At 36.2% G+C, this 26,831-nt stretch overlaps 1 protein-coding gene across 3 annotated transcripts in view; it reads right to left on the reverse strand.

Moving 5' to 3' along the window:
• PTPRN2 (protein tyrosine phosphatase receptor type N2) overlaps positions 1-26,831 on the reverse strand; it is a 1,540,336-nt gene that overhangs the window by 1,145,500 nt on the left and 368,005 nt on the right. Inside the window, exon 1 of one of the 3 annotated variants that reach the window (XM_056800890.1) lies at positions 7,895-8,582. The exons of the other annotated variants lie outside the window; for them this stretch is intronic. The gene's annotated coding sequence lies outside the window, so the exon portion shown is untranslated. Of the gene's footprint in view, positions 1-7,894; positions 8,583-26,831 lie in introns of those variants that run through there. 3 annotated transcript variants of the gene reach the window in all.

Consider the following 26,831-nt stretch of genomic DNA (forward strand, 5'->3'; position numbering starts at 1 on the left):
CCACTAAGGTCCCTTCGAGCTCTAAATCTATTACTTTATAATAGATATCTCTTTTGGCCACACACTCCTTTCTTAAGTGGGATCCAAGTCACTGCACACCGAATACTGAGCTGTAGGAAATCGTATTATGTTGAGGCTTTGAAAGGATTGCTTTATATTTCTTCAATGAGGAAACTTATAATAAAGAGTGTCCTCTTGGTTCTAGTTATTGTTGAACTGCTTCATTAGGTCTAGATGTAAATGGTGGCATGCCTATCATTAGGCCAAACTCATACTCATACTCATTCTCTCTATCTATCTCCCTCTCCTACACACACCTTTTCAAAATGAATTCTGGGAAAGATGTCATTAGGTAAAATATTGTGAATTGAAACAGATTTAAATGGATATGATGATGAGTCCAATACAAAAATAACAAATAACAATTCTTGTCCTCTGATCCTTGGCTTCCCTGTTCGTGTTCTCTCTGCTCTCTGTTTCCTTTCTCTTCTCTTCTCTTCTCTTCTCTCTCTCTCTCTCTCTCTCTCTCTCTCTCTCTCTCTCTCTCTCTCTCTCTCTCTCTCCTCCCCCCCCCCCGTTAGTGATATATTGCATATATATTTCTATGTTCTCTCCCCAGTTGAATGTGAACTACTTGAGGGAAGGGTTCATATTCTTGTTTTTCTTTCTATACTTAGTACTTAGAGTACCTGGTACATAGTAACGATTTAATAAATTTGGTTGTACATACTAATAGCAACAATAATAATATGAAATCAAGTTCATGCTTAGTAGTTGCATACCTTGCTGAGCAAACTGAAAATGGAAAAAAAAATTCTAGCGTAATTTCTATCTAAATTTACAATCTACATCTCAGGCAGTCAGTTTCACCTACAAAATGACTTTTTTTAGGAAGAACAATGACTTTTTGGTATTTCTTTGAGGGGAAAAGACTAAGCCTACTCTCCATTATTCAGATCACCCTCTTGGATATCAAATCACATATGCATATTAGGTAATAGCATATGCAAATTGTTTTAAATATGCCAGGGGGGCCTTTCCCCCATCAAATTCAATAATCAAGAACTGGTGGCACAGCTGGTTTCAAGGGAAGAGGGATGAAACATGGGGTGGGGCGGAATAAGAGGAGAAAAGGAGAAATGTGAAGGGAGACACACACAAATATGGGAAGGCAGGAAAAAGAAATTTAGGGCAGCCCCCAGTTACATTTTTGTGAAATGGCCAAGCACCTATAGTTCAGACAATCATAGTGAGCCAACATTGTACCTTCATGCTGGCCCTTACTAACACTGTAAAATAACCATAGAGTAGAAGACACCAAGTCAGGGCACATACAATATCCTCATAACAATATCAGAATATCATTATGAGCTATTACTATTATTATTATCATTGCTTTCATTAATATGTTTACTGTCATTCACAGCTTTTAATTTGTTATTATAAAGTATAGTAAGAGTGCAGACATGCTCCTATCTGAGCCCAACATGGAATCTGGCACAGACTACACAAATCACTTTAAAAAGAAGGAAAGTCTCCTGGATGCCAAACCAGGCCATGGGACTAGGACAGCTACACAGAGAAATCACAGCCAAACACTGGTTGCCTCTTTAAAGCATCTGAAACCATCGCAGACATCTTGAGACAGCAGAAACTTGTTCTGGGCTACTACAATCAGAGCAAATTCTGGTATTAAAAATCATAGAAAATCAGAGCTGTAAGAAACTGTGCTTATCATTAAATCAGGGCTAGAAAGAGTCTTAGTGACCACTAAGAAAAATTCATTTTTATAGATAAGGAAATTAAGACCCACAGTGGTTAAGAGACTTGCCTAGGGTCACATAACTGATAAATATATGAAACAGGATTCAAAGCAGGTGCATCTGTCTTTTAAATGCAGAACTCTAGCTACTGTGTCACCTCGATGACATTCTTACTTTATAGCCATGGAAACCAAGCCACAAAGAGGTTAAACATCTTGCCCAAATAGAGGCTTTTTACTCCTAATGGTAAATTAGTGCAATTATCCTGTGTTCATGTGTGTGTATATATGTATGTGTGTTTTAGGAAAATAAGAGCTAAGGAGCTCCCCAGATCTAAAATGCAGGTAAAGAGACAGAAGAGAGCCACATGTAAGTTTAATAAAGAACCACTTATTAAAGCTTGGGTGTTTAATTAAACATCAAACTTCACATTGAAAAATGGTGCACCAGGTTCTGCATGCATAATGCTCTGTTCAGACATCAAATCACTGGAGATTTGCTGTAAGGGCTAGAAAGTTGCCATCAATGCTTCTTGATGTGTTTATATTGCTTTATCACTAACCAATGCTGTTTCTACCATTTCCTCTGTCTCCATCCACAGAGATCATATGGGTCCATTTATCTTTTAACATACACTGGTGCCAGGGATTGCTATCACTGGCTTTTTCAATGATAGAGGTTTCTAAGAGAAAAGAAGGCAGAGTTAAAATGCCGGAGCAAATCCCTGACAGCCTCATGGTCTGTTGATTCTTTATTTTTAATTCACACCACATACACACACACAAGCATGGGCGCAGACATGCATGCACACATACACAGTATAATCATAATGCAAAAATTAATTTAGAGGGATAGCTTATTGATCATTATATTCAAGCTTTCATATAAAGGCTCCTCTTCTCTCCAGACATGGGCTACATGGTACAAGAATCAAAAATCCTTCCCCTAAGATCAGGACTAGGTTGAAAAGCAAAGACATATGTGCAAAACCAACCTCACACATTCTACATCTACAGGAGAGGAAAATAAAATCTCTTCCTTGTGAGAACAGGATCATTCAGAAGGGCTTTCAGAGCCCTAGAAGGTCAGCCAAATTATAACCAGCCCTAATTGGCACTTCTGTAAGCTGTGACTTTCTTTACCTGGAGCCCTGACACTGAAAAAAAAGGTGTGAAGTCTTTCCCTTTCTCTGAAAAAAAAATCATTTTTAATCTAATCCCTAAGACTGAATGCTTACCAATCAATGGAAGTGACAGGAAAACACTTTCACACCAATAGAAAATGGCGTAGGGTCTGGCAGGTTACATATAGGCAGCTGAAAGCCCATTAGAAGTAGTGGTGAGTGAAACCAATTTTTTATGAGGCCAGCACACACAGACATGTCTACTAGTAGAAAGAGCCTGCATATATTGTAGAAAGCCTAGTCTAAGTCTTCCTGATAACTCAGGAATAATGAGAAATTACCATGGCAACCATTCCACAAGCATCCACATCTCTTCCTGTTTCACTGAAGACATTGCCAAGACAAAAACTGCCAATATTTCAGATGTATGGCTTATTTTTAATGGCCACAATGAAGCAACAAAACCATGAGATGGCTCTTCTGCCAGCTCTGGGTGTGAATCTTCTCATCTTTGGCTGTCATTTACAGTCTCCCTTTCTTCCAACCACCAAACTTAGGGCTTTGTCTTCCTTTTCTCCTCAAATCCAAAAGCTGCTGTCATTTGACTGACTCCAGAGCTGTAGAAGCCTTTATGGTGACAAAGAATATTAAAAATAATGGAAAGGGTCTCACACAAGGCAAGAAAGGGCTCAAAATGACAAGGCAGATCCTTCTCCAGTTGTTTCTGGTGATAGAAACTCATTTCTCAACCCCTCTGTTTTCTTACAGTTGAGATATAAAGGAGACAGTTTAAGAATTCATTCAAGAGGAAGAAGCAGTGGGCTATCATTGAAAGAAGGGCTTGGAGTCAGAGGACTGAGGTTCAGATTCCAGCTTTGTGTGACCCTAGTCAAGGAAGCATTTTTCCTCTCTCAGAATCTCAGGTTCCTCATTTGTCAAATGAGAGAACAGGGTCAAATTGAACTACAGCTTTCATTGACATAGAGATCTCCAGATTAAGGAAATGCTTTCAACCAATGCCCATGAATACATTCTCTGTAACTTACAGTCTTAGAGAAGGGGCTTATGTACTGTGGTTAAATGATTTGCCTAGAGTCACATAGCCAATAAATTTTAGAAACAGGATCTGAACTCGGGTTTTGTTGGGTTTCCTGACAGTTCTCTATTCATAATGTGACATTGTGTAGTGGCTTTAGACTAAATCCTCTCCATCATCCTTTCCAGCTCTAGGTCCTACAATAATGTCACCAGTGACAATCTTAGCTAGATTTGCCATTGGTAAGATTTTGTCAGATATTATGATGTTACCTCCAAGGGAGAGGCATGTAGATATAGCAAGAGAAACCCCCTTCCACAGCTTTCACTGCTGAGGGAACAGCTGGGAAGAGTAAAATCTACGAGGATATTTAGGAGTACTAGGACATACATTGCTAATTCAGTACTTAGTTGTACACTATAGAAGCTGTGACAGATGCATGATACTAGCCTTGGTACAATTAGTAACTGTATTAAGTTATCAGTGAGATCCTAGATCAAAAAAGACTGAGTTAATGTACTGGGCAAGGCAAAGGGGCCAGGAGAGTCCCTGTTAATATATGCTTTGGGTCTCCCTTTTCCTTGCTCTGTGTCACACGCTTTGGGAAAGGTCAAGAGCATTATTTATGGGTGCTTATCTAGGTCAGAGTTTATGGGTAAGCTGTGATATATTTCCTACATATTTCAGTGCTAGAGTAAATAAGAATGCTTAAAATCAATTCAGGTCCTGGCGATTAAACTTGGTGGAGGGCAGGGAGTCACAGGACAGTCTTAAACCTTCTAAAGTTTCTATAACAAAGGAGAAAACCTTACCTCTGCCTTTCTATTTATAAGGAAGTCCTTAGATGTACTAAAGGACTGACAAAGTTAAAACCACTTTCCATGTGGTGTTGTCCAACAGCAATTGAATTGGCATCAGAGAATATTGGGTTCAATCTCACTCTGCCCCTTAGCAGCAGTGTGACCTTGGGAAAGTCCCATAAACTCCCTGGGCTACTTTTTAAAATGTTCTTCCCTTCATCTAAAATATAAGGATGTTCAATAAGAGGACATTAACATCCCTTCTGACTCTAAATTCAAATTCCTGATGCTCACCATCAGGGTGACCATAGGAAGATCATCATAAAAAGGGAAGGAATTCCAGCCTGTGGAGACCAACACTGAAGAAGGAACAATGCACAAATGCAAAGGCTCCAAGAGATTATGGTAACAAAGCAGGTTAGTTGGGTCAAATGACCATCCTATTCCTCAGTCCTGTTGAGTCCTTTGCTATTACCCTCCTTCCTTAAGTTCATAACATTCAATTTGTCCTCATTCTGATAATATGTGTGAATCCTCCAAGAGAATATACATTCCTTAAGAGGGAAAACTTTGGTAGTAAAGAGTAGGCACTTAATAAATGCATGCTAACTAAATGATTGGACAGTTAGATAGAGTATTGGATAGAGTACTGAGCACAGAATCAGGAAGACCAGAGTTCAGATCTAGGCTCGGATAATTCCTAGCTGTGTGACCCTGGACAAGTCACTTAATTAGGTTTGCCTCTGTTTCTTCATTTGTAAAGTGGCCTGGATAAGAAAATGGCAAAGCACTCCTCTAAAAGGGGTCATGAAGGATCAGACACTAGTAAAAAATAAATAAAAAAAATAACCAAATGTCTCATAGAATTGTCTAGGATAGTGATGGTGAACCTTTTAGACACTGAGTGCCACAGCTGCAACCCACATACCACAGGTGAGCCTCCTGCCTTACCCCAGACAGGGGAGGGAGGCAGTACTCCTATTTTGCCACCAAGCAGAGGAGTAGGTGATATGGGAAACTTCCTCAGGCATGCATGGTTGGGGGAAAGGAGCGGCCCCCTCTGGCATGCTCTAACATATGTGCCATAGGTTCACCAACACAAGTCTAGGAGTTTCAAAGGATTCAAAAAAGAGAGGAAAAGATGGGCTATGAGAAAATCTGGACATTCCTAGATGCAGACCTTCAGGGTCTCTGAAACAAGTCCTATCTTCAAAAGAGTGGAGGGAAAATAACTTATTGGATAGTAAAATTTTTGCCCCTACTCATTATGTAGTATCAGAGGTTGAAATATAGCAATTAGATATCTTGCACAAAGAGACCCATCTGGATGTTTCCATGTTATCCATTGAAATGCACCTATCCAAATAATGACAGCATTTTGTAAGAGTTTAATTATGTGAATCATTGTGCCAGAACTTTTTAGAGCTCCTACATTCCTGAAAACAGCATTTGGGAAATGAAGTTCCTTTATCCATCTGAATCAAGGGGCTGCTACATATGGAACTGGAGCACTTGTTTTAAAAGAGTAAATTACTAAGCATGACTTTCACTTCTGTAAGCTAACCTGAATGGACTAAATTATGGAACAAGGTTCAGCAGAAAATAGTATCTGGCCAACAGGATCTTCCTACTATTCAGCCTTCCCCTACCCTTATAATCCTCAGTGCTCATTTCTATAATTGCCTGATTTTGTAAAACAGACAACAAAAATGTTGAAAGTCTGTTTTCATTTAAGACATTTGTCCTGTCAATGACCAGAAAGTGTGTATATATAGAGAGAGGTTGCATCTATAATCTTAAGGAACACAGAAGGGGACTTGAAAGTCATTTAGCTCAACCCTTTCATTTTATGGATAAAGAAACTGAGGTCTAAGGAATTCAGGAGATCTATCTAAGTAAATATCTAATAAGTGACAGAGCCAACATTTGAAATCGCATCTTCTGATCACAAATCCAATATCCTTTATCTACAGATACAGAGGCATTTAGGATGTAACTTCCTTAAGAGTAGGATGGTTTCATTTCGATTGTCCACAGAGTCTAGTATAGTACCTTTAACAGTAAGTAATGGGCACTTTAAAAAATACTCTTAAGTGATTAGTTGGTTGGTTGATAGTTCAACCAATGTAATATTCTATTTTGGAACAAGGTATATATTATATGTAGATTATATATTTTGGTTATAGTATATATATAATAGGAAATCATAACTATCTTGTTAATATTGAACGTGCAAGTTCTTTATCAGCTTGTCTTAGTAGCTATTTCATTTGTAATTTTCTATCAACACATTTCCATTCATATTCTCTGCTGTGTATCCATCTAGTTTATTAACCAGAGAGACATACATGATTCACTACAAAATTCTTTTGTCAATAGCTACCACACCATACAAAGTGTCGTGTTGTTGTTATTCAGACTCTTCATGACCTCATTTCATGATCCTGGATCTCTATCCATTGTGCCACCCAGTGCTCTATAATAAAAGGTGTGTTAGGGCTCCTCACATTCCTAGACTCTATAGCTACCATATCCAGCTTCCCAAGTCATCTTGCAAAAGGAAAATTCTAGCCAAAAATATAATACTTATTCCTGGAAAAAAAATGTTGACATTGAATTCCCATCTCCTTTCTGATCCTGATGAACTAGACTGAACAACCTATGAAATATGAAGGGTGTCATAGCTCCTTCTCTTTAAGTCAATAGCCAGGAATAGCAGTTTTAATTTTTTATCTCAGGATCCCTTTAAACTATTAAGAATCACTGACGATCACCTCTCTAAAAGCTTTTGTTTACATGGTTTATAGCTATTTATATTTACCAAACTAGAATCAAAAAGATCTTAGTAGGAGTAGTATGGAAGTAAATTTGACCTTGTGGAATCCTATAAAGGTTATACCTGGACAACTCCTGGGCAAGAAAAAACTTTAAGTAAGAAAATTTCTACTTTGATCTTCACCATGACCCCCACCCCCAGATCTCCAAAACCACACAAGTACCTCCCAAAGCAAAATCAATTCCCAGAAAAAAATCACAACTTCCTCCAAATTCCTAAACCCAAATTTAACCCCTAGGAATCAAGCACTCTACTCTAAAGATTCCCCAAAGCATATCACTTGCTTTTGATATTCATATCTACAGATAAGTAAAAGACAGTTATTTTGCTACTCACTCAGTTACCAGGTATTTTAAAAGGATCAATTATGTACCAGGCACTTGTAGGAACAGAGAGATAAGGGATAAGACAAAATGCAAAATTGTCTCTAAAAGGGAGAGAGGAAAATTTAGCCATGAATCCTGGGAAAATATTCTGGAATGAGGTCTGCAGAGGAGAGGTTTGGGAGTTAACTGACTCTTCACTGGTTTTAATGGAATGGAGGACTGGAATGGAGAACAACAGCTACATCAGTTACTCTGAACTGACCAGTTTGTGGAGAAATTTGGAGGTTCTGGTGCCTTGGAAGATATCTAGGAGGTTATCTGGTTTTCTCTGCAGTGTTGTGTCAATTTGGCTGAAGTGATCCAAAGATTTTAACATCTGGGACTTTGGGGTTTTTACCTTATAAGCCAACCCTAGGATTGGAGGATTCAGTCCACCTGTGAGTCTATTCTCAATAGCCTTTTAGAGACAATTTAAGGTAACTGATAAACAATCTGGGATAATTAGTTTAGGTAATTAGATGATTTGGGTTTTTAGATAAGAACAGGGAGCTAGTAGGAAGTTTTGGAAGTTCAGAAGGGCTCTAATGAGAGAGGCATAGAAGGTTGGTTGGAGATTTAGATCTGTAGAATCATGGACATTTTTTGTGCTTGCTATCAGTTCCCTAACCTTAAGTTGCAAATAAACTTAACTCTTGTGTTTTTCAGTATAGACTCAAGGGGTGTTGTGCTTCACTGGCACTGGTAAGGTCCTTAGGTGGATTTTTTCACCACTAGTCCATCTTGGTCCTTCTCTAAATACATATCTCATTCTGGAGGACAATTTCTTTTTCACACTGTACTAGACTCTGATCATACAAATATTACATAGGACAGAATTTCTGCCCTCAAGGACCTTTCATTATATCAGGGAAATAAATCATTCATGTACAACTATATCTATCTATCTATCTATATCTATCTATCTATACATATATATATATATATATATATATTACAGGTACTTTGTATCTTCAAAGCAGTTGCAGAAAAGGATTTGAAAGTGCAAGGATCAGGCTAAGTCTCCTGTAATATGTAACACCAGATTTTAGGTATAATCACACTAGAGGAGAAAAATATGAATTATATGAATGACGATTCAGCAAAGGAGACTGAGAAGGTACAGGGAGAAGACACTGACATGTTGTTCCTACACACACATTAGAAATTAAGCTTGTTGGTCAAAGTCTTCTTCTGAATCCCCAGTACTTAGTACAGTAGCTGGCACATAAGAAGTCTTTTTCATAAATGGAAGTTGATTGGTGGACTAACCAAAAATCAAGAGATAATAACCACAAAAAAAAAAAACCTGGATAGGAGAGAACATCCAGAACTAGAGAGTGATGGGCAGGCACATGAAAGAGGTTTCCTTCTCTGCATCTGGGTGAAGGACTGTTGCACCTGTTCCATATATTTTCCTATTGCTAATTGATCTCCCTTTTACTATTATTTCATTGGTCTGCATTTACACAGAGGTTCCCTTCCCAATTTCCATGCCTTTTTCTTCCACTGTATGGTCCAGTCAAGAGATTTACCAGGACCCAGACCATTCTAGGAAGGAGAGCTTTGAAGAGGCTAAATCTAATGAAATGGAATCTAATTACTAGTTTACTATCTTTCTTAGATCACCAACTTTTTAATTCCTCTCTTAATAGCAAACACTTTCTTAAATGCCAATTTTTTATTCCTTGACTTTCATTAATGATAGTCAAAGCTTGGAATTTCTAAGATTTGAAGTTCCTAAAAATAATAGTATTCAAGTTGCCCTGAGGTTGCTTTTAGTGAGCCTACAGAGAATGAATTTATGTTGGGTGTTTTTATTCAATTTAAAAAGCAGTATTTTTCACTGCTGGTAAAGTAGTCTATAGATTATTAACTCTAAAAGAATGAGCTGAAGGAAAACAACTCATCCCTGAGCCCTTTCTTTCTGAATTCATTCAAGAAAAATAACTATTTTTAAATACCAAATGCATTACCACTTGGCAATGTAAAAATGGGCCATAACAAATCTAGAAGGCACCCTAAGGAAACTCTGTAAAATAATAACAAAACATAGGTCCTATCACCATAAGGCAGTTTAGAAATGATGGTATTTATTTAGGACTCTAAGTTCTGCTAAGTGTTTCACAAATTTTCAAGAGATCAAAATATCCTCACAAAGAGTATAAAAGAGCATTGATGGACATTCTCAGATAATATAATGAATGAGTCAACTCCCAAAAGAATTACATCTGGAATCAGAAGACAACCCTTTACCAAACAGAAGTAACAGCAACGAATATATCAAATATAACCCAAATTGACTTACCTCAAATTGGAGCCTGAAAAAAACAATTAAGTCCACAGGGAAGAATCAAAAGTCCTTCTCTCCATTAATTTAGCAATAGGATATTAACAAAGATGCATCAAAGAAATGGCTGACTCATTTTTTAAATGGAAATAGGACTTGGGTTCAGGAATACAACACTGGCCTCACCAATTTTAAAGGATTTTCCTAAATAGACTTAAATTTAGTGACCAATACAAATTATGCATGAAATTGTATGAACCATACAATATGTCATTTGGGGCTATAAACATTTGGTGCCTACTAAATTCCCAGCAAGACATGATAACAATTATACATCAGAAGCTCATTCTCTTTTCATGATCTGGCAGGTAACAAATGCTCACATTTGAACTATATACCTCAAAATATCTGAGAGAAGTCAACTAATAATCAGTACTAGAAGGAGCAAATTAGTGGAGACCAACTTGCTGCCCACAATTCACTGGGCAAAACCTGGATCCATAAAAACTTAAGAAGAATGGTTTTAGTAAATGTCACCATACAAAAACTCAGTCCCAAGCTGCAATAAACAAAATCCTTTTAGAGTACATAAACTTGGTAAAGGAAATCCATGTGGAAAGAAGATGCCATCTCTATTGTTCCTGATGTCTTTTCTGCTATTGAAACTGCCCTAAAGATCTCTCGGTGCACCAAGGGGAAATAAACTTACATTCTAATACTTTCATGCAATTGCAAAAAGCTGGTATTTTATTCAACTGCATTATATATGAAAGAACATCAAACATAACCTCTACTAAAGCACCATCAAACAAGAATAATCAATTATTCAATCAATCTTTAGCAAATGCCTACTTTGTGTCAGACTCTACACTAAGTTCTAGGGATCCAAAAAAGGCAAAAGACAGTCTCTGCTTTAGAGAAGCTTATAACATCTGGAACACCCTATAGTTTGTAAAGCCACATATACATGTATGCATATGGGTGGTATGGGTATATATTCATATATATTTATATATGCACATTTAGATGCTCAAATCAGATGATATATACGTAGTATGGGTATATATTCATATATGCATGTAAACATATCCATATATAATCTGATTTGAGCATCCCAATAACCCTGTGGGGATAGATCGTACAGGTGTTGATATCACCATTTTATAGATGAGAAAAAGAAAGATTAGGACAAATTAAGTGACCTTCCCATGATCACAAAGCTAGGAAGAGTCTGAAGTCACATTTGAACACAGGTCTTCATGAATTAATCCATTGTTTTGTATTTGAATTCCTTAGAGACAAGTTCACATCAACACAAAGGCAATCTCCACTCTAAGGTTAAACCAGGGCCATCAGAGAAGAAGCAAAAAGGATTAAGTGAAAGCCACAAAGTGAAGCAGCCACAGAGATCAAACCAATGGCCTTTTAAGTTTTATATTTTCATGCAGAAGAAACCTATTCAGCTATTAACCAAAGGTGGTTTTGTCTGTAAAGGCATATTAACAGAGTCATTTATAAACCTAATATGAAAGCAAATGTGGCTCCAATAATAAGGAAGTACACCACAGAATCGCATTATGGAAATAGAATACCAAATTGATGACTTGACCTTGGGGCCCAGCTTATTCCAAATGGAGATGACTTCTAAAATGAATTTTTTTTGCTATAATTTGCTATTGCTTTTCCTAAAAGGTTGAAGGCATTTCTATTTCAACAGATATGAATAACATTCATTTCATGATATTATCCAGAATTTTCTTAAATACACATATTTGGGGACTGAAATAATATTGATCTTGATTTTTTTAAATTGTCTTTAGGAAAATAGCATATCACACTAAAGTCCACAAGGGTTGGGGTAGCGGCTTTGGGGGCACACATCATATTTTCCATGAGCTCCTCTTAATCTCTTTGGAAGTATTCAGTGCATTAGCTGCCACCAATTCAGATGGATCTTCTCTCCTGGAACAGAGGTTTGCTTATTTATTTTTTTTGTTTGGGGATTGCTTTCTTCCCACCCCCACTCTGAATTGATATGATACATCCATCTTTGGAATGAACAATTATATTGCAGTGTAGGCAATTCTCTTCAAATCAAGGTTGAAAAATGAACAGAAGTATAGAGCTTTCCAATAAATAACCATGGTCATGTTTTCTGTATGAGGTTGCTCACCCTTGTGACCTATGGTCAGCTCAACAAGAGGGAGAAGGTAGACAATATCTTGACAAAAACTACAGCAATAGCCACTGCTACTGGGATACAGCACAGCATGGTAGAAAAAGGCTGACTGGATTCAGAAAACATGGGTTCAAATCCTGTTTATGCCAATGATTGCCTATGTGACCTTCAGCATATTTAATCTCTCCAAATCACATATTACTAATTATCTACAAAATGAAGGACTAGACTAGATAGTCCTGAAGTTTCCTTTTGGCTTCAGCTCCATGATCCTAAGTGGACATTAAGGGACGTAATGTTTGTCTTCTGCTTTCTGGCATTTCAACCACAATGGTACTGAGAAACTCTCTCTGTTTCAATTCAGCAAAAAATCATTAAGCATCTGCTATGGGCAGTGAGGAAGAGGCACTGGATAGAGTGCTGGGCCAGGAATCATGAAGGCTCATCTTCTTGAGTCCAATCTGGATTTATACACTTACTGTGGTACCTTGGGTAAACCCCTTAACCATATTTGCCACAGTTTTCTCATCTGTAAAATAAGCCAAAGAAGGAAATGGCAAACCACTCCAGTATGGTTGCCAAGAAAATCCTAAATGGGATCAGGAAGAGGAGCACAATTGAAACAATTAAATAACAACAACTGTACCTGTCTTATGCTTAGAAATCGGAATATAAAGATGAAAATAAGCCAATTTCTGCCCTCAAGAAACTTCCACTCTACGATATTCAGAGTCCAGTAGCTTTGGGAGCTAGCTCTAAATGTAAGCAGAAAGAAATATACAGTGAATTGTACAAAAGCTAACAAACACATAACTATAGTGCAGGAGCATTCACCTTGAGCCAAATCTTTTTTAGAAATGGTTTGAGGTAACAGAAAATGAGATTAACATGTCAGAATAAAAAAGAAATAGAAACAAGAACAGAGACAATGAGGCAAGACCCATACCATACTGATTGAGCTCTGTTCGATCGATCAGTAAGCATTAAGTAACTATTACGTACCAAGCATTGTGCTAAGTGCTGGAGATATAAAGAATGACAAAAGTCTGTCTCTGCCCTCAATGAGCTCACAATCAAATGGAGGGACAACATTCAAACAAACAAGGACAAATAAGCTTATATACAGGAAAAATAAATAGGAAATAATGAACAAAGGCACTAGAATTTTACTTAAGAGAGGCAAATGCCCTAGCAAAGGGGAATGGATCATAAGATAAAATATCTAGACATATAAAGGATCTTATGGATTATCTTGTTCAGCCCCTTCATTTTACAGATGGAAGATTGGAAAGAAGACATGTCTGTGTTGGTTGAAGGCAAAGTAAGGATTTTGAGCATATAGGGACTACACATTAGTTGTCATTTCCATTAATTGTCATTCTTTTTGACCTCCTTTTTCACCTGAATATTCAAATTTTAAGATAGTTTATCTTTGAGAACAGAGTTTTTGTGGGCTGAAAGTTCTCCTTGCAGTCCAACAAGCACACTGCTTATCCTGAACTGTGTTTATAACACCGCCATCATTATGGATGAAGTTTCTTAATTTCTCTGGGTGATCTGTAGAGTCATCAGCCTTCCTACTGAAACCAAGCTTCAGTCATTAGCGTTATTGACAAATGCTTGGTGAATGAAAGATTGATGTCTACCTCACATACTTGAAGTATTCAGGAGAGTGATACAAATATGTGCAAAGTTTTAAAAAAAATAATATGCCATCCCTCAATTGATAAATGAGCAAAAGATACAAACAGATAATTTTGATATAAGGAAACCTAAGCCATATATAAATATATGAAAAATGCTCTAAATTGCTTAGAGAAATACAAACCAAAACAATTCTAAGATATCACCTCACATCCATCAAGCTGGCTAAAATGACAAAAGGGCAAAGTGACAAATGTTGGAGGAGATATGGAAAAATGGGTTCACTAATGCAGTTGGTGGAGCTATGAACTGATTCTGTAATTTTGGGGAACAACTTGGAATTGCACCCAGAAAGTTAGAAAACTGTGTAAACCCTTAGACCCAGTAATGCCATTGCTGAATCTGTTTCTCAAGGAGATCAGGGAAGAGGGAAAGAACCTATGTGTTCTGTAATATTTCTAGCAACACTCTTCATGGTGGCAAAGAGCTGGAAACTGAGGGAATGCCTGTAAATTATGGCTGAATAAATTATGTTATATGACTGTGAGCCATAAGAAATGATGAACACTGATTTTTTTTAATCTTGAAAAGAACTACACAAAATAATGGACAGTGATATGAATAGAACCAGGAGAACGTTTTCACAGCCACAGAATTAATCCTGTAAGAATGAATTGTGAATGTTACCTCCAGAAAGCAAATAGAAAAGTGAAATATGAAAGACTTAATTTATATGTACATGTTGTCCACCTTGATGGTATCTTTTGTGAAGTGGGGAAGGGAGGGAAAGAATAAGACACTAGTGGATGGGATTTATTATGTAGATATGAAGAAAAGCAAGCTAAACATATAAGGGACTTGTGATTTCATTTATGTTCTATCTTCTTTTGCTTTGTATATGGAAATGATTGTTTCCTTTGGTTTTGTAAAATATGGAATATTTTTAAATGAACTAGCACACATAAATGACTTGAAGGAAGAAAAGACTACTGAATTCTGGAGAGAGTTAAGAAGGTTTCAAGAACCTTAAAAGAGAGAGGAGAGAGAGGTAGGGGAAAGGGGGAAGAGAAGAGAGAGAAGAAAGGAGAAGGAGGAGAAAGAGGAGGAGGAGAAGGAGGAGGAGGAGGAGAGAGAGAGAGAGAGAGAGAGAGAGAGAGAGAGAGAGAGAGAGAGAGAGAGAGAGAGAGAGAGAGAGAGAGAGAGAGATAACTAATTCATACATTCATGTGCCAGATATGATTTTGTGTGTCAAAGCAATGAAGTTTCCCAGGTTCTATGTACCTAGGGGGTTCTATGTGTCTTTATTTGTATTGCCTTGTGTTAAGTTTGACCCTGGGGAAATCAGGTGTGCCAGGTTGTGATGTGAGTGGCCTGAGGTCTCAGAGCAAAAAATATTACAAGACTAGAAAATGGAGAAACTGTGCCACATGCCTAGAGACAATTATATCCATAATAGTTTTTGAGTCCTTCCTCATTTTGTTAGCCATGCCTATACTAGAGGTCTCAGGACCCAGAAATGAAGAGAATAATCTGGTAGACATCAAAAATACAGTTGGTCTTACAAGTAAAGGTTTTATGAAGTCCATAAGATGAAGAGATAGAGCTCCAAAGATAGCCATATGGCATCTATAGCCACAAAATAAAGGACTGACCACATAGTGTGGGTCTTTATATCGACATTTGGATATTATGATCAAAAGTAATAACAACTTAAAGAGCTCTTTAAAGCTTACTCTCCATACAACAACTTTATGAGGTATGTAGGATATTACTATCCCTATTTTGTAGATAAGGAAACTCAGTTATTGAGGAATTTGCTAAGAAATTTGCACAGGATTAGACAGCTTGTAAGTATATGTACCAATATTTAAATCCAGGTTTTCTAACTCCAAATCTAAAGCTCAAAATACAATCTATAAAATGAGTATCACAGCATGGGAAACAGAAATTATTCCCCAAACTTCCTGCAAAGAACTCAAAAGATTGATCAAATATAAATTCCAAATAAGTGTCTTTGAGTAAAGGAAATTGACTTCATGGAACTTTGCGATTAAGAAATGAATGGGGGGAGGAACATTGAAAATTTTAGAGCAATCCTGCTCCTGTTACCTAAGACAACTGATTCAGTATTTATTCAATGAATCATGAGTTAACATCAAAGCAAAGCACACACATTTATGCTTCCTTTAGAAACAAAATTTCAAAGGAACATGCATTCCACATCTTTAGAGGCTAATGCTTCCCTGGGAAGAAAGTGACCTACCCCCTACTGCCATCCTGGATACAGAGAACACATAGCTTCACATCTAAATATGCCCTTAAACACTTTTCCTTCTAATAACTAAAATCAAGAAAAAATTTTAAATATCCCACAGAAACCCCAGGAGATAATTCAAAAACCGAATCAGTGAAAGAGTATCAAGATTTTTAATTGCAGTTCAAAAGACAAGAGGATATTATAATCATAGTTATCCAGCCTACAGAAGAGAAACAAAGAAATAACTTTGAAAAAGGGAGAAAGAAAGTACAGATTCACAGTCAAGGGCTGGAAAAGCTTCTGCCTTTGTTCTTAGCATATGAATCCACTACACACTCCAAGGTAAGGTACACATATGGTCCAAAGTTCTATAACCCAAGATATTTTTTTACAATATATGAGCCAAATGGAGGCCCAAATAATAAAGGACAAGCTATTAAACATTTATACTTTGTAATCCATCTTTTTTTTGGGGGGGGGGGCTAGTCTATTATTTCATTATAACAGAATAGGAACTTCCAATGATCAAAAAATCCTTGCATCCCTGCTGATAAGCATCTACTCTAGCACCTTACAGATCTAGAGAGCTTCCTGGGGCACTGGAAATTTAAGTGATTTATTCATGATCATACATGTAGTATGTGACAGAGACAGGACTTTAGAAAGGTCTTTTTTAGTTTCCAAGGACAGCTCTGCATGCCTTCATTTCATGATAATTATTATAAACACAAAAGTCTTAACACCTAAAACTTAGTTGCTAGATTCAAAACTTTGAGACTCTCAAAAGGATCTATCATTTCTCAAGCCTATGCTTTTAAAAAGCTACTTGTTTGATATTGTGTATGCACTTAAGTGTGTTTGTGTATGTGTTTGTCTGTGTGGATATATAAACATAATGTTACACTGTCCCCTCCAATGGAATGTAAGATTTTTAAGTATCTGTGCCAGCTAGCATATATTCTAAAATAAGCAATGTTATGGTCTGATTAGTCTTCTAACTCAGAGAATAATAATCTCAGGTATCAAGTCTAAGGCTTTTCCCCACCAGGCTCTAGAGTCTGTGTAGAACTTTGCTTTATGAGTTTTGTCAAAGATGTTGAAGAGAGATTCCTGTTCAGGTAGGAATTAGCCTAGAAACCTTTTGAGAGCCCTTCTTTTTCTGAGGTTTTGCAATTCCATTTCTGGAGAACGCTTTCTGTGAAGTGGATCTAAGAAGTTTAAGGTAGATCAATACATGCAACCACCATGAGCCTCAACAAGTAGCCAGATGTTGTCCCTACTCCCTCAATGAAGGACTTATCATTGAAGGGTCTTGTAATTCCTTTAGCATTTGAAGAAAAAAAAAAGACAAAATAAAAGATATCTTTTTAAAATTTTTGTTTAACCAAGTTGTGCTAAAAGTTGGACATATATGGTCATTGTGGCTTACCAAAAAGTCAGCAATGAACTGCATGAAGACAGGATCATTGATTTAAATAAAGAAGGGAACTTAAAGATCTTCTAGTCCAATGCCATTAAAAGGGGGGGGGACTAAAACAAATACTCCTTCCAATATATGAAAATCTAAACTATGAAAGCAGATTCGTGAGTAAAGTTCAAACTTTAAAAGTGTCTTTATTTTGTAAAGAAAATCAAATATACTTCTTTTCTAGACTAAATGCTTTAAATATGAAATTCAATTTGTAATAATTTTAATTCCATACCTTTTTAGGGATGCTTTTCCTTCATACAAGAGCAGAATTTAAATATAGGCATGTTGGGAACAAATGATAAACTTCATTAGTACAATAAATAGGATTCTTCTAAGGAAAAGATCAATAATGGTGTGTTCAACTTCTCTTCACTTTATACACCAATAACACCTAAACTCATTGGGGTCAGAAGTTATTTTAGCATTTTCTTGGTAGCCTCAACATCTAGCACACAGTAGAAAATTAATAAATGTTTGTTGAATTGAAGTGGCCACATTTAACTACAGCCATTACTAATTAGAAGGTATAAGGATGATATTAGAAATTAAGTCTTGTTATATTAGTTTAGAGATAAGAAATTAAGAAGTTGACCTTGGAAAGAATTGGAGTTTGAAACAGATCTGAAACAGGGTGTCAGTTTCAAATTTTGACAGTGTGTAGGAGAGGTGTAATGGTTTTTCTGTGTCAGTTAGTCTCCAGGAGTGGCAGTTACTGTCCCAGAGTGTTAGGAGCAGGTGATATCTTATTTTCTCCTTTTCCTCACCATCTAAAGGTAGAAAGAAAGAAGGAAAAAACCTGAAGGAGCTAAGTGATTTCATTTTCTATCTTGGGAAATTCTAGTAACTATCTATTGCTATTTCATAAATTGTTTTATCTCTGAGAAGACCGAAGAAAGACCTGGACTTTGGTTTGGGCTCTTGAATACGCTAAAGTTCAGAGTCTTAATTTGGTTCTTGCTGAGGCTCAGCCAGCTAGCCTTTGATATTTTTATAACTTGGAGACAAAGTTAAGAAATATATACTTCTTATGAGGACAATAGTGTTAGTTTATTGAAGAATAGAGAAATTTTGGATTAGTCAAATCAGGAAGGATCAGTATAACCTCTAGAAACAGGAGAAGCAATTCCTTGAGGAACCAGGGAATTTTTTTTGAGTGGAGTTAGAATCCCTTAAAGTTAGAAATCCTTTTAAGCCCTTTATATCTTTATATTCTCAATAAAGTTTATTTTTGTACAAAAAGAGTCTCCTTAGCATCCTTGTGCCTGGCCCTGAAGAGAAGTTCACTTATGAGCTTCACTTCATTTATATAAACTGAAGATATTTTGTAAGCATAGCAAGCAGAATATAAAATCATTTTAAATCCATAATCAATTTATTGCTTATTATTTTTACAAAGAGCAGATATTCATATTTTCTATACTTTCCATTATTCCTCACGAACCCCTGAACTTTATACATCAGCAGTAGTAATGGTTCACATTGTGTGCTTTGTTCTGAGAAAGATATGTATCACCCGCATCTCTAAACCTTCTCATTTTAAAATAAATGATAGCAGAATAAATTTAGACTAATAAGTAGCTACAATGCCAAGGATTTCAGCCAACTACAGAATTTATAGTCAGACATCATAAAACTTGTGGAAATATTTTCTTGTGAAACTTTCTCTATATATGAATTTGAAGGCATGGCATATTACTTCAAGACTTAAAAGGCTCAAATACCCATTGTATAAAAAGTTATAGGTTCCAAAATTAAAGATATTCTGCTTCCCAGGATTTTAAATAAACAAAATATTATTTGCCCTAAATTTAGGTCCATACTAATAAAATTAGGTGAAGATCTTAATCATCTCAAAACTGGAGGAGTTGCCATAAAGTACATTCTAAAACATAGTTTAATTAGGAATCATAGTGCCAAATCCTTAAGGGATGGATAACTCCTCTACAGCACATCATATCCCAATATTTATCTGCTAACTGCCTTTTCTCGTTGTTATTCAGTTATGTCCAATTGTTTATGACCCCATATGATATTTTCTCAGCAAAGATACTAGAGTGGCTTGTCATTTCCTTATCCAACTCATTTTACAGATGAGAAAAGTAAGGCAAACAGGATTAAGTGACTTGCCCAAGGTCACACATGGTTATGTCAAAGTAACCACAGGACATACCTGGTCATGGTGACTTACCAAAATGTCAACAATGAGATGCATCATCAGGATCATCAAATTAGAGCTAGAGGGGATCTCAGAGATTCTCTAGCCCAACCCTCTCCTTTACAGAATCAAATACTGAGACTCAAAGAAGTTAAAGGACTTTCCCAAAATTAAATTGGTTTTAAGTTAGAGGCAGAAATTAAACCCATTTCTTCAGATTTGAAATCTAGTCCTCTTTTATACAGGACCGCACTAGCCTGACATCAAGTGATTAGTTGAATCTTTTCATTTATTCCTGTGACAAAGGCCAAATTTTCTTTAATTCATTAATTCACTGCTAAGATATCATTGAATTAATAGATGGGAAGATAAAGAGATGAAAATGTAATAACTAATATTAAATTAATGGGTACTGGATATTTAAAGGCCAATAATGGGGACTATAGCTACATAGACAAAGTGAAACAAAGAGTTAAGAAAGTCTTCTGATAACTTAACACCTAAAATTCACATAGTGAGAGAGAACATCATCTGAAATGGCCAAATTGTTGGATTAAATAAATTCAAGTAAATCTGATAAATGTTCACTTCTCCATTTATCTTTGTCTTTATATAATCACAACATAAAGAAAAATATCAAAATATTAGAAAAGCATATTCTACATGCTATTTGTGATGATAGAAACCACTCCCTAAATTTGTCCTACCCTACACCCCATTTTTTGTATATGTACATTGGGGAATTTAGGGGCACAGAGGATAAAAGTTGTGGGGCGGAGTGCTCTCTCTCTCTCTCTGCTTTTAGAGGTTGGCACTTGAAGGCTTGGCAGCCTAACTGGATTTGGGGAATTTGGGATTTCAGATTAGGGTATTTTTTCTAGAGAGGTGAAATTTTCTATACCCTTCCTACATTTTTTTTTTAAATTAAATTTACATTGTTGAGAACTACTGACAGACTCTTGACTTAAGAGTTGATTTTATAATGGTGACCACAATATTTTATTAAAATTGCATTTAATAATTTACTTTCATTTATTATATATACATAAAAATAAATTATATATAGAGAGTGTGTGTGTTTGAGATAGAAAATCTTTGTATTAAGCTATATAGGAGAATTCAAAAGATATAGCCTAGTACAAAGATTTTCTATCTCAAACATCCTTAATTATTTTTTTCTTTATGGACTTTATCAAAATAAGTTTTAAAGCCATATTATAAAATGCATGAGACTACAAATGAAAGCAAATTATATCATGAACGGTCATCAAAAATTTTTCAAATCCTTCATAGACTTTAGGTTAAGAACCCCAGATCTAGACATAGTCTATAATTTGCAAATTTAACTAAACATATCGCCAATAAGAAAACCATTAGGAAGACCAAAAAAGAGATGAGAAGAGCATCCACTAAACTCAAAGCCAAAAAATAGGAAAATAATCACAAAACCTATCAATGCTTATACTAAGAACCTGTTGGAGTCAGGAAGAAAATCTTCTGTCCATTGTACAGTGATCTGCAAAGGTCCTGGGAGACTTGTCAGTGCTTGATATTCACCCTCTTCCCAACAAGGTACAGAGTATTCTCTTGAAAAAAAGTGATATTGTTGGCCTATTATCCAGATGGAACCTCAGGCTGTTTCTATTCATGAGTTTCTTTTTTTGTCACCATAAAAGTAGAATAGTGGCAGGTGAAGAACATAGAAGTAGAGGGTACAGGAGAGGAGGGAAGGGAATAATGTAAAGGAAAGAAAGAAGAAAAAATATAGAAGCCCATCTTCCACATTACGAGGGCATCACTGGTCCATGGTGCCCAAAATAAAAGGATAGAAAATTTCTTAGAAAAAAAAACACAAAGGAAAAAAATTGACAAAATAACTGACACCCAGAAGTCTTTAATTCCCTTTTCATATGAGAACAGTTAATTAGCATGTTTATTGAATTGCTCTCAATAAAGACAGGACAATATTGAAATTCACTGGTTTGTTTTCTTTTTTTAAATCTCGACTTAAAAGCTACACAGATGCATATTAGAAAACTAAAGTTCCTTTTCTTTTTCTCTTATTTTTTTATTCCGTCCCCTTTAACAGTCACTGGTACTGGCAGTTTCTAGCTTAATTGTACATTCAAACTGTACTGTTAATGACATTAGATAAATGGATCACATCAGAATACTGTAGAGACGAAGAGATCACATGGCCAACTTACAAATTTAAAATCAAACAAGGATCTCTATAGACTCTGACTTGAGTTGTTTATCAGCCAAGTACTAGAGAATATTTTGAATGTCATTATACTTCAAAGGATGAGAGATGTGCCTTCTATGTCTCCTTTTCCCCACCTCTATTGACATTGGGAAGCTCAATTTCCACAATAAAGTCTAATGGCATTACAATTATTTCACTAAGAACTACTATAGGATAGAGGCCATGCTGGCATTTCTATGGTACACTATTTTTAAGGCTTTTAACTCAGTCATTGAAATATGCTCTTTTGTATATACAGGAGGTGTCATTGTACCCAGGAAATTCAGTTTAAGAGAGAGAGAGAGAGAGAGGAAGAAGGAAATAACAACCTATATCTGAAATAAAATTTGAAGTAATTATGCCAGTGTATGGAGTCAAGACTCCAGAAAAGTGTGATTTTGAAACTAGCAGTAATCAAAACCTATTTAAAATCACTATGCAAAAGACAGCAATATTACATATACTTGCATTTTTTAGGTGGGAGAGGAAATCTTTCTTTGGGAATGTTTTTAATGTTTGTGCTTTTTTCAAAAAAAATGTGTTCTTTTCCCAAAAAGTTGCAAAAAATCAGTTTAGTCTTTTTAAAAATCTCAGTAAAACAAAGCATATCAATTTTACTTATATATATTTGTTTCAGGCTACCAATAGAGTCTATTAACTATGAACAAGAAACACTTCAAAAATTACAACTGAAATGTTTGGCTTTTGGCCAAGGCATCCATAATGACTATGATACCCACAGCATCTTTCCTCCATAGGCATTCTAAAACCTGCTGGCTACTAACTAGAGTGTCGACCTGGAAAGAGTCAACAATGGACTGCATGAGATTATGATGAATGAATAAACATGACACCCAAATAAAGCATTCAAATTTGACTAAGGAAGATCTAGGTTCAGATTTTACCTGTGATATTTATTAACTGGGTAATCGTGGGCAAGTCATTTACCTTCTCTAGACATCAGGCAGCTCTCTAGCTTTTTAACTGTTATGAGGAGCTGTAAATTGCATTGGCACATGGAGTTTCCACCCTGGGAGATCTCTATATTGAGAAAAATCAGAGAATAATAGCTATTGAGCTAGAAGGGGCCAAAGAGATCATCTAATGCTACTTCCTTATTTTATAGATGAGGAAACTGAGGTCCAAAGAGATTTTTGTTTGTTTGTTTGTGCTCAAGTATTAAGTAGGAAAGTTGGGATTTGAACCCAGGTTGTCTGATTCAAGAGCACTTGGTCCTACTCTAACACCAATTATTGAATTTACCTTAGACAAGTCCCTTTACCACTACCACTACCAGTAATAATTTCTTCATCTGTAACAAAAGATAATTGGTCTAGACAATTCCCTGAGACTCTCAGGGGCTAAAACTCTATGAATCTATATATGTCAATGGCACTACTCAGAGGTGGTACTTTGAATTCTTTTTCCTTTTTTTGGTGATGGATTTTTACTTTTTCCATCCACACTCTCTCACCTGGTCTTCTTTGTGACGGAAACCATGCATCTGAGTATCATCTAGACAGTGTGGCTTTGGAATAGTGGAAAGTCACATAGTCTAAATAAGGAATGAACCCAGACAGAAAAAGGTGAGTGGACCAATCCACTGTTTGATCTGTTCTAGTGGTCCTAAGTATCTATGATACATATATAATATCTTCTAGACATCAAATCCCATTAAACTCATATATAAACCAGAATATATGTCCAGATTCAATAACCCAATATCTTTTTTGTTTCTACTTATTTTATATATGTAATAATATAAATATATGATTTGTTATAAATTTGCAATAAAATATAATGAATATTCTTATATAAAGAAACAAATCCTCACATTAATTATATCCAAAAATCTTTTTAAAATCTCTTAAAGTTCCCCATGGCCACCAACCAGGTTCAGTCCATCTTCTCCTCACACCTGGAAAAAAGCCTCCTACTTTGGGGGCCCAATTGAAATCTCCTCTGAGATTATTCCCTCAGGCTCCAAAATCATATTTCTAAAGAGCAGGTCTGATGATGTCTATCCCCTACTCAATAAACTCCAGTGGCTACCTATTATCTTCAAGCTCAAATATAAGATCCTTTGTTTGGATTTTCAAGTCCTTTATATAATAGTCTGTTGATACCATTGCAGACCTTCTTATAAGTTATTCCCACCATATACACCATTATTCAGAGAAATTTAAGCTCCCCACTTATCCTCAACATAACACTCATTTCTTACTTTTGTGCCTTTTCACTGGCTGTTCCCCATGCCTAGAAAGTTCTCCCTCTTGTCTTCTACTTCCTGGATTCTCTGGTTTTCTTCATGACTTAAGAAAAAATGCACCTTCTACAAGTTGAGTTTCCCCTTCCTCCTTCATGTCTTCCATTCAAGATTGTCTCCCATTTGCTCTGTCAATAGACAAATCTATCTATGTACATACATATGTATATGTATAATAGCTAACATCTATATGCCAGGCACTGTGCTAGGTATTTTGTTATCTCATTTGATTCTCAAAACAGCCCTGGAGGTAGGCGCTATTACTATCCTCATTTTAGAGAGATGATGAAGCTGAGGCAAAGATAAGTTAAGTGACTTGCCTAGGGTCATACAACTAACAAATATCTAAAGTCAGATTTTTAACTAATTTTTTTCCTGGCTCCAGGACAGGAATTCTATGCTCTTCTCTATAACAGGAACCAGCAGAGTAAAAAAGACTTAACAGCATCTATTTCCAATACAAATTCCCTTTCAACTTTCACATTAGAGGGGAAAAAAGCCAGGAAATAATTATTAATCTTTAAGTTAATATAAAATTATAACAAGCAAAAAAAACCCACTTATAACCTCATGTACTCAAACACACACACACACACACATATACACACAAAGTGCAACTAAAAACAACCTCCTCTATCTAGTGTGTCAGACCTAAAGATGGAGGTCTTGGGTTCAAATTTGACCTTAGACACTTCTGAGCCCACCAACTGTCATTCTTGTCAATATCTCCTCTCTGACATTCCAACTGTTGTTTGTTCCACCTGGGTGGCAGAAAGTCCAAAACTTGCTTCAGTTTTCCTTTCCACATATCTTACAACTCCTCTGCCTTGGAACCAATACACGGTATTAATTCTAAGAAGGTATCCACTGCAATACTGGTTTCCTTACCAATGAGTATGCAAGCTCCTTAAGATCAGAAGCTATCGTTTTGTCTTTCTTTGTATTCTCAGAACTTGTCACAGTCTGGCAATTAGTTAAGTACTTAAATGTTTTTTGACTGATTGTTGACTAATTTGAAGCATCACCAAGGTATTCTACTCAGATTTTGTTAAGAAAAAGTCAGAAATCATTCTTTAGAAATGGCAATTGTAATGTTGTAGAGGAGAGAAAATGGAAAAAGTCTGCAGCAGAGCTAGAGAAGCTAGGATTGCAGAACCTGTCAATCAAGATGTACATTCTAAATAGAATAAGGACCAGGAAGGATGGTTGGAAAAGGAAAAGGCAAACTGAAAAACTTGGTCTCTTGCCCTTAGGACAGAAAGGAGGAAGGACAAAAGTCCTGCTCTCTGGTTTCTCTCTTCTATACTACAGTGACTGAATCTCCAAAACTGTTAACCATTTTCCCAAATCTAAACTCTATTCCTACATCCTCCAATTTGGGAATTGTTTTAGTATTAGGGGAAACCCCAAACCCTCTCTCCTTTCAACTTCTTACCTTTCCCCCTTCTCCCAAATAAACCCCCTTAATTAAACTTAGAAAAGAGAGAGAGTACTTTGTTTGGTATTCCAAAATACTCACTTTGAGCTGACTTCAGTGCTACCAACAGAATAATCAACTAAGGGGGTAGGGGAGGGACAGAACAGAGAGGAGGGAGGAGATTGGTAGATCTGATCTTGAAATTATCATCTCCCACTTAAAATAATCCCCAAATAAACAATGGAATTTTTTTCCCAGTCAAGGCTTCAAATGCCATTTTGCTACCCATAAAATTGTTACTCATGGGCATTCTAGTGAATGATGATTAGAATTACAACAAAGAACATATTACAAAGAGAATGAAAATATCCACACATGGAAACTACACAGGCAATGTACTAACAGTAAGTGGTTGACCAGCACACAAAATCCAAGTTCCAGATCCATTTCTAAAGGGTTAAATTATCTACAAATCATTTCAACTTTTTAGGTTTCTATGTATGATACTCAGTCTGTCAGGACCCCTGCAGTATCCATGCCAGAAAAATCATGGGCAGGTGGAATGTTTTTTTTTTTTTGTCAATGCTCTATTTTTGACTTGCACTAATCCAGGAAAGTATGTTTCTTTTAATAGATAATGCCTGTGCAACATGAACAATTCTGACCAATACTACCTAAAATATACTGCCTAAACATGTGTCAAGGGTAACTCTCAACTGCGCTATCTCCTGCAATTTCCCATGAGGGTCAGCTCTGCAATCTATTTATGAATGATGGAAATGGGAAACCTGAGCTTCCTGCTCAGGACTGCTTGTTATCACAATTAAATAAACTCTGCTTACGAGATATTGCAGTAAGAGAATAGGACCTGAAGTCATTAAGACACCTACAAGCTTTGTGATTCTAGGTAAATCATTTAGTCTCCCTAAGTCTCGATTTCTTTCTCTGTAGGAAGGAAATAATATTACCTACTTCACAAGATTATAG

Source organism: Monodelphis domestica, chromosome 5 (genome assembly GCF_027887165.1).
Source record: "Monodelphis domestica isolate mMonDom1 chromosome 5, mMonDom1.pri, whole genome shotgun sequence".
Taxonomy (NCBI): domain Eukaryota; kingdom Metazoa; phylum Chordata; class Mammalia; order Didelphimorphia; family Didelphidae; genus Monodelphis; species Monodelphis domestica.